At 34.7% G+C, this 12,564-nt stretch overlaps 1 protein-coding gene across 5 annotated transcripts in view; it reads left to right on the forward strand.

Moving 5' to 3' along the window:
* Positions 1-391: 391 nt before the first annotated feature.
* LOC125668577 (phospholipid-transporting ATPase ABCA1-like) overlaps positions 392-12,564 on the forward strand; it is a 70,978-nt gene continuing 58,805 nt past the window's right edge. For 2 of the 5 annotated variants that reach the window (XM_056164289.1, XM_056164288.1), the window contains exon 1: positions 392-1,821. The gene's annotated coding sequence lies outside the window, so the exon portion shown is untranslated. Of the gene's footprint in view, positions 1,822-11,296; positions 11,523-12,564 lie in introns of those variants that run through there. The other 3 variants (XM_056164290.1, XM_056164293.1, XM_056164292.1) reach the window with 2 other exon arrangements.

Consider the following 12,564-nt stretch of genomic DNA (forward strand, 5'->3'; position numbering starts at 1 on the left):
AGATCATAGGTGTAGTCTTTCTTGCAACTTGCGTATCTTAAAGATACATTGAGCTGCAAGGCTTGTCAGCCTTTTGCTGCTGCTTTCAGTAAAAGAGGCATGTAAAAGTCTTTAAGATCAAAATCCCTTTCGCCCATGATAGAGGGCGAAGCCCTCTCACGGCCCGAAGGGCCGTGAGAACGGAGCTCTCCCTATAGGTAACACGTATATACATGTTTAAAAAGAAAATATTGGAAAATAATGAAAATTAAACCATACCTATGGCACTTGAAAATTTTGGTACTAATGGCGTCGATTCGAATATTAGCGCGTGGACATGTATTTCTCCATTTTGAATCTCGTCTGCCCTAGTTCACGTCGTTCTGAGATGTTACATAAAATTCGTAAAAGCATGTAGATCTAAATCTTATTTTCTTATAATCATATAATATGTCTTACGGCGTGACCGTGTTTGAGGGCGAAGCAGAAAGTATTAGTATCTATTAGAACCCAAGCTACGCATTGTGTCGTTATTTACTACTGTTATCCAGTAATAAGCTGTATACGAGAAAACATATCTTGTCAAATGATTATTTATATTATTGCTTTGATATAAAATCATTCTCCCTTTTAAATATATAGTATGCACGAAGGTGATATTCATATTATACTGTGACCTTGAAATCGCCCCTAATCTGAATGACTGGTGCGTTTAAACATAAATAATCTCATAATACTACAGAAACAGTGGCAAAGTTCAGGTTAATCTGCTATCAAAAACAATATGAATTTTTCTGATTTATAATCTAGATATATTTATGCGTTTGAAAAGTGTGGGGAGCAATTTCTGTCTTTTGTATTAACGGTAGAATGTGGACAATCCCGGTAATTTGCTGATGACTGTTGATGTGTTGTTAAATTATAGCATGTTTTTTTTTTTTTTTTTTTTTTTTTTTTTTTTTTTTTTGTTTAGCATGTTTAGTTTTGTTCCCAACACTTTTCAGGTTAAGGATTTTTATTCTTTTCTGGGTATATCAATAAACATCCAGCTTTTTACCCGCATGAACAAGTAGGGCCTCTTGCTGATTTCCAAAAATAAAGTGTTACGTGATATTCAACTGACGTACGTCATGGGAAATTTACGGTAGTCACAGTCAACATATGGGTAGCCCAAACTTCCACCAGAGTTCCTTTGCTCACAAACCATCTATTCGTAGGTGACGTAATGAGGCCTCGACGGGGAGTTTGATGGGTAGCCTGGTACCCGAGGCCTTCCGATGGCCTCGGGTAATAACATTTGTGATTTGATTCTAACCTCATAATGACTTTACAATATTAAGAAAGTTAATTCAGAAATATTTATAATATAATATATTTATAATATAATAACAGTCAATTCATTTTTCTTATAAATCGTTATATTGTAAAAAAAATTATCTTTGCAAATTCCATGGGGGGGATCCGGACCCCCCCCCCCCCCCCGACCCCCCCCCCCCCCCCCCCTCTAGATCCGCGCATGCTTTGAATAGATAGGTTTGAATTATTTTTGACAGTGAAAAGAGGCGTTTCCTCTCATTAGTTAAACCTTTTTGGTTGCGTAAGCGTCAAGCGTATCATCCGGAAAGTCTTGGGCTTTTTCCAACCAAATGTTATGGATGGCGCGAGAAATCCGGGTACTGTTTAGGGATAGAAAGCCAAGGGTGAGAAAACAGAACGTTTACAGAAATGTGACTATAGATAAAATAAGATAAGTTTTATTTGGGCCCAGGTGACGTAACAGCAAGACAGTTTATAAAGAAGGAAATTTCAAAGAAGAAAGAAAGTTTACAACATTAGCTACAGGTTAGTACATAGAGAAGTCGAGAGGCATAGCCTTCATCGACTTCTCTTCGCAAGCATTCATATTTTGATTCTGGAAAACGTGTAAATGCCGGAGTCGGTTACGGTTTATGCTCAATCTGACTAAAGTACAGACCTATATTATTATATAATAATATAGGTCTGTACTTTAGTCAGATTGGGTTTATGCTTCGACCGACGTTTCGACTCAGATGTGCCTGTATTTACGTAATAGACAACTTGTTTTCAAACATTTAGCAGTAATGCACAAAACCGTCACAAGGAAATCAACACTTACTTGCTTTTAATCCATTTTCAACATGTCCCCTGTCTCGGGTTTAATCACAACTCTGTTTACTTTCTCTTAACTGGTCCCCTATTTTGACAACTCCCAAGACCAGTTAACGAAAACCCGGGACAGGGGACATGTTGTAAATGGATTAAAAGCAAATTGCGTAAATCCCTCGGGGGGGGGGGGGGGGGTAACTTCGGGGTTTTTTTGGTAGGAGTGAGCAGCTGACAGTTTTGGGATCCCCCCCCCCCCTATTCATATATTGAAGATAGTGAAATTTATTACCTATTTATATATTACTGGTGATAAATCGACCTTATTCACATATTTTTTAAGAGCAATATAAGGCTATTCAAATATCATTTAACCATGATTTTTCAAACAGGTAACATGTTTACTTGCTATTTTTGTCCAGATGTTTGGTCACCCATTGTCTTGTTGACTGTTTTGAGCAGGGTATCAATACTATGTAACATGTAAAGACATTCAACACATGTTCCCTCGATCTGTTCTCAGTCAATGCGTTCCATCTACCACAGCGATTTTGCTAGTATTATATTTTCACGCACAGGGTGTATTTGTATACATGTATTTAATTCGATCTCTCTTAATATACACAATTAAGTAATGTTTCAGAATCTGACCCTTTCTGCTATAATATTTTGATAACATTTATTTGCAACCTTTTCTACATACTTTATCAGTAGGGGGTGATAGTCACAAAGTATTGATAGAATACAGATGTTGAGCTGTTAATTATTAAATGACAGATTAATAGGATTGAGGAAGCAGGTATAATTTTATCTGTTAAGATGTACACTAATTGATTTCACACAGCTTGCAGATGATTGAGATCATAAACCTATTTATATAAAAATACTGGCCTATATATATATGAAGTGTCATAAATTAGTTACCTAATCAAATATTGCAGCAGACAAAATAAGCACCTATTCCTGTGGCTCATCCCTACCTACCAATATATAGGAAGTTACCTCCCCCCCCCCCCCCCCCCCCCCCCCGAGGTAAATCCAGGCACATCTGAGTCAAAACGTCGGTTGAAGCATAAACCGTCACAGACTCCGGCATTTACACGTTTTCCAGAATCAAAATATGAATGCTTGCGAAGAGAAGTCGATGAAGGCTATGCCTCTCGACTTCTCTAAAGAGAATAGTACATAGACTGCAAACTACATGTGGATGTAGCATGTTGGGGGAACGAGAACATACATATATGAATTGCTTATCATGTGTATACACAAGTAAATGGACAATATCAGTCTTATACAAACATATGAATAATAAACTATAATGATTTTTGCAGTTTTAAAGCATCACTTTTTCTGAAAGTTTGAACTAAATATTCACTCAATTTGACAATTACTGGTTTGTCTTCATTAATCATCAACCAAGTAAATTTGTCCTTATTTGTTAAATAGATAAAATTTTTGTTGAGCTTGTATATACCATTAAAAAACATTTCTCTCTTCAACATAGAATGGACAATGAAATTCATCTTCTACACAAATAAGGTTACATAATTCACATATTCTTTTGTTTCTTTCTAAAGAAATCTTCTGGCCAGAATTGGTTTTTGTAAATTCATATCTTCCTCTTTCAATTCGAAGGTCATGTGCACTAATTCGAAATCTACATAGAGTTTTTAGCTCACCTGAGCTGAAAGCTCAAGTGAGCTTTTCTGATCGCTTTTTGTCTGTCTGTCTGTCCGTCTGTCTGTTAAACTTTTCACATTTTCGACTTCTTCTCCAGAACCACAGGGCCAATTTCAACCAAACATGGCCAAAAGCATCCTTGGGTGAAGGGCTTTCAAGTTTGTTCAAATGAAGGGACATGTCCCTTTCAAAGGGGAGATAATCACAAAAATGCAAAAATAGGGTGGGGTCATTTAAAAATCTTCTTCTCAAGAACCACTGGGCCAGAAGAGCTGAAATTTACCTGAAAGCTTCCTGACATAATGCAGATTCAAGTTTGTTCAAATCATGGGGCCACAATAGGGGATCAAAGTTTTACATACAAATATATAGGAAAAATCTTTAAAAATCTTCTTCTCAAGAACCACTGAGCCAGAAAAGCTGATTTTTACATGAAAACTTTCTGACATAGTGCAGATTCAAGTTTGTTCAAATCATGGGCCCCGGGGATAAGATGGGGCCCCAAGAGGGGATCAAAGTTTTACACACAAATATATAGGAAAAATCTTCTTCTCAAGAACCACTAAGCCAGAAAAGCTGAGATTTACATGAAAGCTTCCTGACATAATGCAGATTCAAGTTTGTTCAAATCATGGGCCCCGGGGGTTGGATGGGGCCACAATAGGGGATCAAAGTTTCACATACAAATATATAGGAAAAATCTTTAAAAATCTTCTTCTCAAGAACCACTGAGCCAGAAAAGCTGATTTTTACATGAAAACTTTCTGACATAGTGCAGATTCAAGTTTGTTCAAATCATGGGCCCCGGGGATAAGATGGGGCCCCAAGGGGGGATCAAAGCTTTACACACAAATATATAGGAAAAATCTTCTTCTCAAGAACCACTAAGCCAGAAAAGCTGAGATTTACATGAAAGCTTCCTGACATAATGCAGATTCAAGTTTGTTCAAATCATGGGCTCCGGGGGTTGGATGGGGCCACAATAGGGGATCAAAGTTTCACATACAAATATATAGGAAAAATCTTCTTCTCAAGAACCACTGGGCCAGAAGAGCTGAAATTTACCTGAAAGCTTCCTGACATATTGCAGATTCAAGTTTGTTCAAATCATGGCCCCCGGTGGTAGGATGGGGCCACAATAGGGGATCAAAGTTTCACATACAAATATATAGGAAAAATCTTTAAAAATCTTCTTCTCAAGAACCACTGAGCCAGAAAAGCTGATTTTTACATGAAAACTTTCTGACATAGTGCAGATTCAAGTTTGTTCAAATCATGGGCCCCCGGGGGGTAGGATGGGGCCACAAATGGGGGGGGGGGTCAAAGTTTTACATACAAATATAGGAAAAAGCTTTAAAAATCTTCTTCTCAAGAACCATTGGGCTAAAGAAGTTGCCATTTACATGAAAGCTTTCTGACATAGTGTAGATTCAAGTTTGCAAAGGGTAGTTTGGGCCATAATAGGGACTAAGGTTTTATATGCAAATATATATGGAAAGTCTTCAGATATGGGTCAAGGTGACTCAGGTGAGCGATGTGGCCCATGGGCCTCTTGTTCCAGCATGCGTGCTGAAAGTGTTCCCCATATCTCGCAGCCATACAAGGCAATGGGTTTTACCATATGGTCAAAAAGATGTGAAAATGTTTTAATTGGTGGATCAATAGATTTGATGTCTTTATAAAGTTTGAATGAGGCCTTAAGAGCTTTATTGTATAGATCAGATTTTGCTTCCTTGAATGAACCACAGGAGGATAATATTACTCCTAGATATTTATATTTGTTAGTACATTCAATACATATGTTACCGAGCACAACATTTTCTTTAATTAGGTGTCCGCTTTTATTAAAAATTACTACTTTTGTCTTATTGGTATTAATTTCTAAGCACCAATCGTTGCAATATTTTTCAAGTAAGTTTAGTTTGTTTTGTAGTCCATTCTGGTTTTCTGAAAGCAGTACAAGATAGTCCGCATATAGAAGAGAGGTGATTTTCTTTCCAGAAAGATTAACAGAGTCAATGGTTCCTTCATCCAGTAATTTTGAAAAATCGTTCAAAAATATTTTAAAAATATTTGGGCTTAAGACATCACCTTGTCGAACTCCTATCTCTGGTGTATATGGAAGGGTTGACTTGTTCCCAACTTTTATGAAAATAATGTTGTGCCTATACATACTACATAATATGTTGTAAAATGAACCATTGATATTTAATTGTAGGAGTTTTAGTTTAATGCCTTCATGAATGACGGTATCAAATGCCTTGTGAAAGTCTACAAAACATGCATAGAGTCGTTTATTGCCAGTGTTAATGTATTTGTCAATTAAACATTTAACTACAAATAAATGGTCTGATGTCCTGGATTTTTTTGAAAATCCTATTTGACTCTCGTGTATGATTTTGTTTTCAGTTAAGAATGTATCAAGCCTGCCGTTTAAAATGATATTAAAAAGTTTCGCTATGCTGTTAGTTATAGTTATTCCTCTATAGTTTTGGGGGAGCTTTGGATTATCCGATATAAAGATGGGTGTTGTATAACTTTCTAACCATTTTTATGGATAGATTCTTGATGTTAAGACCATATTGAATCGTTTTGAGATACAAGGATTTATATATATTTGAGCTGCTATTATCATTTCATTTGAGATGTTGTCTAAACCAGGACTTTTATCCGACTTTAAAGTAGACATGGCCTTTTGAATTTCAGACAAAGATATCTTGAAATCCAATTTGCTAAGACTTACAGGTCTGGCTGTTTTTCAGTTTATTAATTTCGGCTTCTATAGTCTTAACTCTCCTTGTAATGATCTGGTAATTTAGACAGAGAAGTAAAATAGTCAAACCATGTATCCCCATCAATACACTTCTCTAAATTATCTTTTTTCTCTTCATTTTCACGAAGCGATTTGACTAATTTCCAATATTCTTTAGGATTAGTTTCATTCATTTGATCTAATTTATCTAGAATACCCTGCCTGAATTCTCGCTTTTTACGTTTCCGCAGTTTGGCATATTCCTTATTTAATTTGAAAAAGGAACCTCGTAAGTAAGTGTTATTGGGAAATCTTGAAAGTAACGTTGCTTTCTCAAATAAGTATTTTCTCTTTTTTGTGAGGTCAGAATCAAACCATTTTTTTATTGGTTGTGTTTCTATGTTGTGTTTTTCTTTGTAAAGATAGTTTAGCTACTTGTTGAAGATTTTGTGAATGTCATTGATGGCCTTGTTTATACTTTGTTCATTATACTCTATAGGTGTGTTTAAATAAAGCTTTATATCATTCTGGACGGTTGGATGCATGAAACATTTTTGGAAGTTTCCTACAGATAAACTATCCCAATTGTATCGTTTGGGCATCTCCTGCATGTTGTCTCATGTATACTCCCTTTCAAATGATGATAAAAGTTTCATTGAGATTTTACAATGGCGGTCAGATAAAGGTAAAAAATCAGATACATGTACATACAAGACATCCTCTAACAACTGTTCAGATACAATGAAGTAGTCTACCACACTGGACCAGCATAATTATGACATGTAAATTTCCCATATATATCACCAAATGTTCTACCGTTGGCTATTCTAAGCTTGTTTGCAATACATAATTCTAATAATTCTTTTCCTCTACTATCTAAAGTCTTATCTCTACTGTGTCTTTCCCCAACTGCTACATCCACATCAAAGGCATCGTCATTAACTGGAATGTGTGAGGCAGAGTCCCCTTTTATATAGTCTAACTCGATCCATACCTGTTCTTGCATTAAGATCACCTGTTAATATTATATCACCTAAGTTTCCATATTTGTTTATTATGTCTTGTTCTATCTGCTCAAGTATATCAGTGTTTTGTTTTTTATTGAAACTTGAAGTTTTGGGGGATATATATGCTAAACATAAATAAATATCCTTATTAAAATAAAAAAAACTCCTGTTTTAGTTTTAACCATTGATATTCTGTGCTCGTATTAGGTAATATTGCAATGTCTTTTCTAACACCTCTCTTCACCAAGATTCCTAATCCACCGAAAAATCTATGGTTTAATGATTTTCCCCTACAAATTGGGTAATACAAAAAATCTGTGATTTCAATACGAGTATCATATCCGATATGGGTTTCAGTTAGTAAGACTACGTCGTGATTGTTCACTTGATCAATGAATAGTTTCTCTGTTGATTTATTTATATAGTCTGAGATCATGCCTCCCACATTCCAGGTACAAATGTTCAAGCACGTTTCTATTCTACTCATTATAGAGTTTTGTGCATTTGTTATTCAAAACGTTAGGATAAAAGAAACAATGAAAAACGATATCATATGAAAAAATATTGATAACAATAATCAGGCGTAAGTATAAATGGAAATTTAAATCTTATTGACTAGATAAGTTTGTGTATTCACTCTGCTGTACTAACGCCAAGTTCCACCGTGGCCAGTTCTTTGGTATATATATCATATAGTTCTTTGACTATATATCATGTTGCGCAACTGTCATTTACAAGACATCGATAACGAACGATGCGCAAGTATGTAATACTGTAACTATTATTTGTATTTTAAACAACAGTTTCCGTCTTTTAATTTGGTTTTGCATTAAGTGTCCTGAAAAACAATAATTTTCAAACTTGTCTTTCAAGATCGACTGGCTTTAAGCCAAATAATTGATCAGACAACATACGACATCAACCACTATACTGTTTGCACAGCTTTTCTTTTGGCGAAATGCATCTTTGATGTCATCTGTACAAATATGGGAATCAGAAACTGTTAAGTTACTTGCAGACCAGTATAAATATTGATCCCCCCCCCCTCTCTGACATTAACCCATAAACTGGGAAATATTGAAGTTATTTTCGTCATACAGCCATCTGATGAAAGTTAGTTCCCAAAGTACGCCTTGTATAAAGCACTTGTTTTTGGGGGGATATTTTTCAAAATGATTCTTTACCAAATAAACTGATTGCATGCAATTTTAATTTGTTTATAAACATCTACTAAGATGACCAATGGACATATACATTTCCTCTTATCAAATTCAATACATTTTTGGGAGTTTGGTGCCCAAAAAAATTTATCGTATGTGTAATTAGATTCCAAATCAAAAAATTTATTGATTTGAATAATGCCCAGCCTTGCTGCTACACTAGCTGCACAGTCTGTGACTATCCTGAAGATTTAATCAATAAGTTACATGTGATGTTTGTGACAAAAATTCTGTTCCATAATACAACTGATTTTGACTCCAAGTCTCGTGAGTCTTCACAAATTTTAAACCTTAAATTGGGTAAAATGTTTATTTTGGAAAACCCTATGATTTTGCATTTATATTGATTTTTATTCCCTCTTTGAAAAAAGGGGACATAACACATATCAACACCTCGCACAACGTCCCTTGTTTTTTGGTTAAAAAGTAGTATTTCCCTATGTTGGCATTTGTAATTTTCTGATCTGTAGCTTTGACATTTGATATTTTCCCACCAATTGCTGTCAACTACAATAATGCCCCAGGGTAGGGCAACCCATAAACTTGTATAAAAACTTAATAATTAGCTATAATTCACAGTAGTAATTAACCTCTTATATTTGGTAGAGTGAAAAAGGGAAACTTGATTTTTTACCGATTGACCTTTCGCTGACCCTGCTAAGGGACATAACTTGTGTTGAAGTGTCGTGTATTGGTTTACATTTGTTTGTCAGTCGGTAGACCAAGTGCTATCTGCTCAATATCTTGAGAACCCATTGTTGACAGAAAACTTGGTACACTGGTACCCCCTAAAGAGTAGATGACTCCATCGGTCAAAGGTCAGGGTTAAATTACTCTGAACATAAAGAAATACTGTTTGCTCAATATTTTGAGAACCTTTTTCTTGATGAACATACTTGATATACATGTAAATGTTTAAAGAAGTAATTGGTGGTTATTGATTTTGAAATCATAACTTCAAAGGTCAGAGGTAAACTTTTCTGCATAAAAGAAAATATTGTTCACTCAATATTTCAAGAACTTTTACTAGACTTCAAATCTGGTACACTGGTACCCTCAAAAGAATAGATGACCCTCTTTGATCACAAGGTCAAAGGTAATTGGTTCAACTACTCTAAACATATTTTCCGCTCAATATCAATTTATTATAACTCTGCTTAATAGATGTCAAACTTAGTACATTGGTATCCTCGATCATATTTTCACATCACCACATACCGTGCAAGACAAGACACAAATTTAGCAATTTACCCATAAAAATATGTATATATTAAAATTATTAAGCAAGAACTAATTTTATCGACTTTATAATTCCAAGAAAGATAACTGTTACCTACGATACAGAATGAATTGTTAATGAAATCAAATTTAGCGATCTCAACACGGTCGTTAATAATGCCAAAATGAAACCCTCGCTAAAAATTTTGTTTATACAGTATTGTCATACTAAATTTAGAGTTGATTTTTTTTTCAATATTGTTACAATGGTTGTGGTGGGGGGGGGGGGGGGGGGGGGGGGGGGCATGGGGTGGTGGTGTTAGATTATATATATGCTTCTAAAACATCTTGTTTTATTTTTGGTTAAATGTTTTCATCAATACATGTATAGGGAAGTTCATGAAGATCTTTTGTGAAAAAGCAAGAACTGACATATCAAAATGATCATAAAATGGAGGCCTGATGTGTTTTAAACTTGCATTGACATAGCCTATTGACAAAGATTTAGCTTGTTAGTCACATTTTGTATGGCAGGTTTATAGATAAAAGTATTGATTGAAATGTCAGCAATAAATAAAAAAAAATTTGGATATTGTATTAAACCTGTTCCAAGTGGGGTTTTTAATAGCCTTGCCATAAATGGCATGAACAAATAGTTTTTCGTTTTTCTCTGAATGTCCTTTACTTGAAATTTAAAATCAGTTCACGATCACACAATTTGTATAATGTGTGTCATGACTCTGATCAAGATGACGTTCAGAGGATGGAAATCAAGACGACGTTTTCCTGTGTCACTGCATGTTCATGAAAACATTGCTGTATCATATACTGGTACATGTTTATGTTATCACCGGTAATATCGTAATAGGAAGACTTCAAGTGTAAACTAAAGCAGGACTTTTATTTGTAGATTTTCGTGATTTTCATGTATTGTACACAAGGTTGCTAAGTACATGCTAAGTACATGTGCTACCTTGGGAGCCAAATGACCCCTTAAACTTATTTTGATAATTTTATGGGTGTCCATGATAAAGTGAAGGAACCCACTCTGCATTGATTGAAAACAAGGAAATGTCACATAGTTAGCTACTTTTCCCTAAAACATAAAAATTTACATGATATTTACAAATCGGAATAGCAATGCCTTTTGTAGCCCCTTCTTAAAGGTATATACGTGTACTACTAATAGTCTTAAGATTTCAAAGGTCAAAATAAGAATTTAGCAACTTCCATTTAATTTAGAATGAAAATTAAACCTATTTATTATATGATTACCTCCCTTTATTCATTCTTAAAACACTTACCTTTACACTTTATTTCCTTTACTGAGGAAGTAGCTGTAGAACTGTTACCTATAGTCAATCGTTGGGATAGGCCTAGTCAGTCGTCGGGATATAAATAGTCAATCGTTGGGCAGACCTAGTCAGTCGTTGGGATATAAGTAGTCAATCGTTGGGATAGACCTAGTCAATTCCAATTTTTCTCACAAAGAGCTACAGTTCTGCTGCTACTGAGAAAGTGCCTTGATGCCTTGATATTTGGGTGAGAATACTTTAATATTCATATGAGAAGAATTGTATTAGTGCCTTGACGCCTTGATATTTGGGTGAGAATACTTTAATATTCATATGAGAAGAATTGTATTAGTGCCTTGATGCCTTGATATTTGGGTGAGAATACTTTAATATTCATATGAGAAGAATTGTATTTATTCATGTATTTTTTAAATTATAAAAACAAACACTTGAGAAAAAAATTGAGCAATGGGCTTTGCAAGATCTAAAAGTGTTAGGTGGATGCATACATGTATAACTTTTAATGTGTCACCCAATGCTGAGAGCTTAAAGGGGCCACGTTTTTTAAATGGCTGCAGGAAGGACATTAAGAGTTGAATATTGGGTGCCTTCCCACTTCGCTAAAATTCTGAAATCTGTACGGGTGACTGGTTTTAGCTAGACAGGAATGGTGCACAGGTAAGGGTGTCAAAGAACAAAGGAAAATAATGACATGTAACCTATAGTCTGTTTTGTAACACATCACAGGTAATTTGGTTTGATATTGAAATTGGGCAGTAAAATTCCATTTCAAAAGAAAGAAAGATTTGAGATTAATTCTAAATTTTTATACATGAAACACAGTTAGAAAATTTATCTCTTGCTTAAATGTATCTTATCCATTTTGTAAATTTGACACTTACTCCTATGTCTTATTTTGAGTCAACCTGTCCTTTGTTTACATGCACATGTACATATTCATAGTGTTTACATTTTGTAACATGTGTGATCCAAATCATTTTAATTGCAATTACGATTATTAATTATTCCACATTCCAGTTGTATCACTTTTTTTTTTACTGTTGTTCATTTCTATTTTTTCTGTCAAAACGTGATCGCCATTTGTAAGTTAAAAAAATGAGAGAGGAATTAATATAAGTACATATGCACTTGTTTTCCAATATAAGAAATTTCAATGTTATATATTTAACCATATGCTCTTGTCTCTTTGAAATAAAATACAATTTACACTAAACATATACATATACATTGTATATGTAGGACAGAAAGTCACAGGATAAAAAGTCACA

This window comes from Ostrea edulis, chromosome 4 (assembly GCF_947568905.1).
Source record: "Ostrea edulis chromosome 4, xbOstEdul1.1, whole genome shotgun sequence".
Classification (NCBI taxonomy): domain Eukaryota; kingdom Metazoa; phylum Mollusca; class Bivalvia; order Ostreida; family Ostreidae; genus Ostrea; species Ostrea edulis.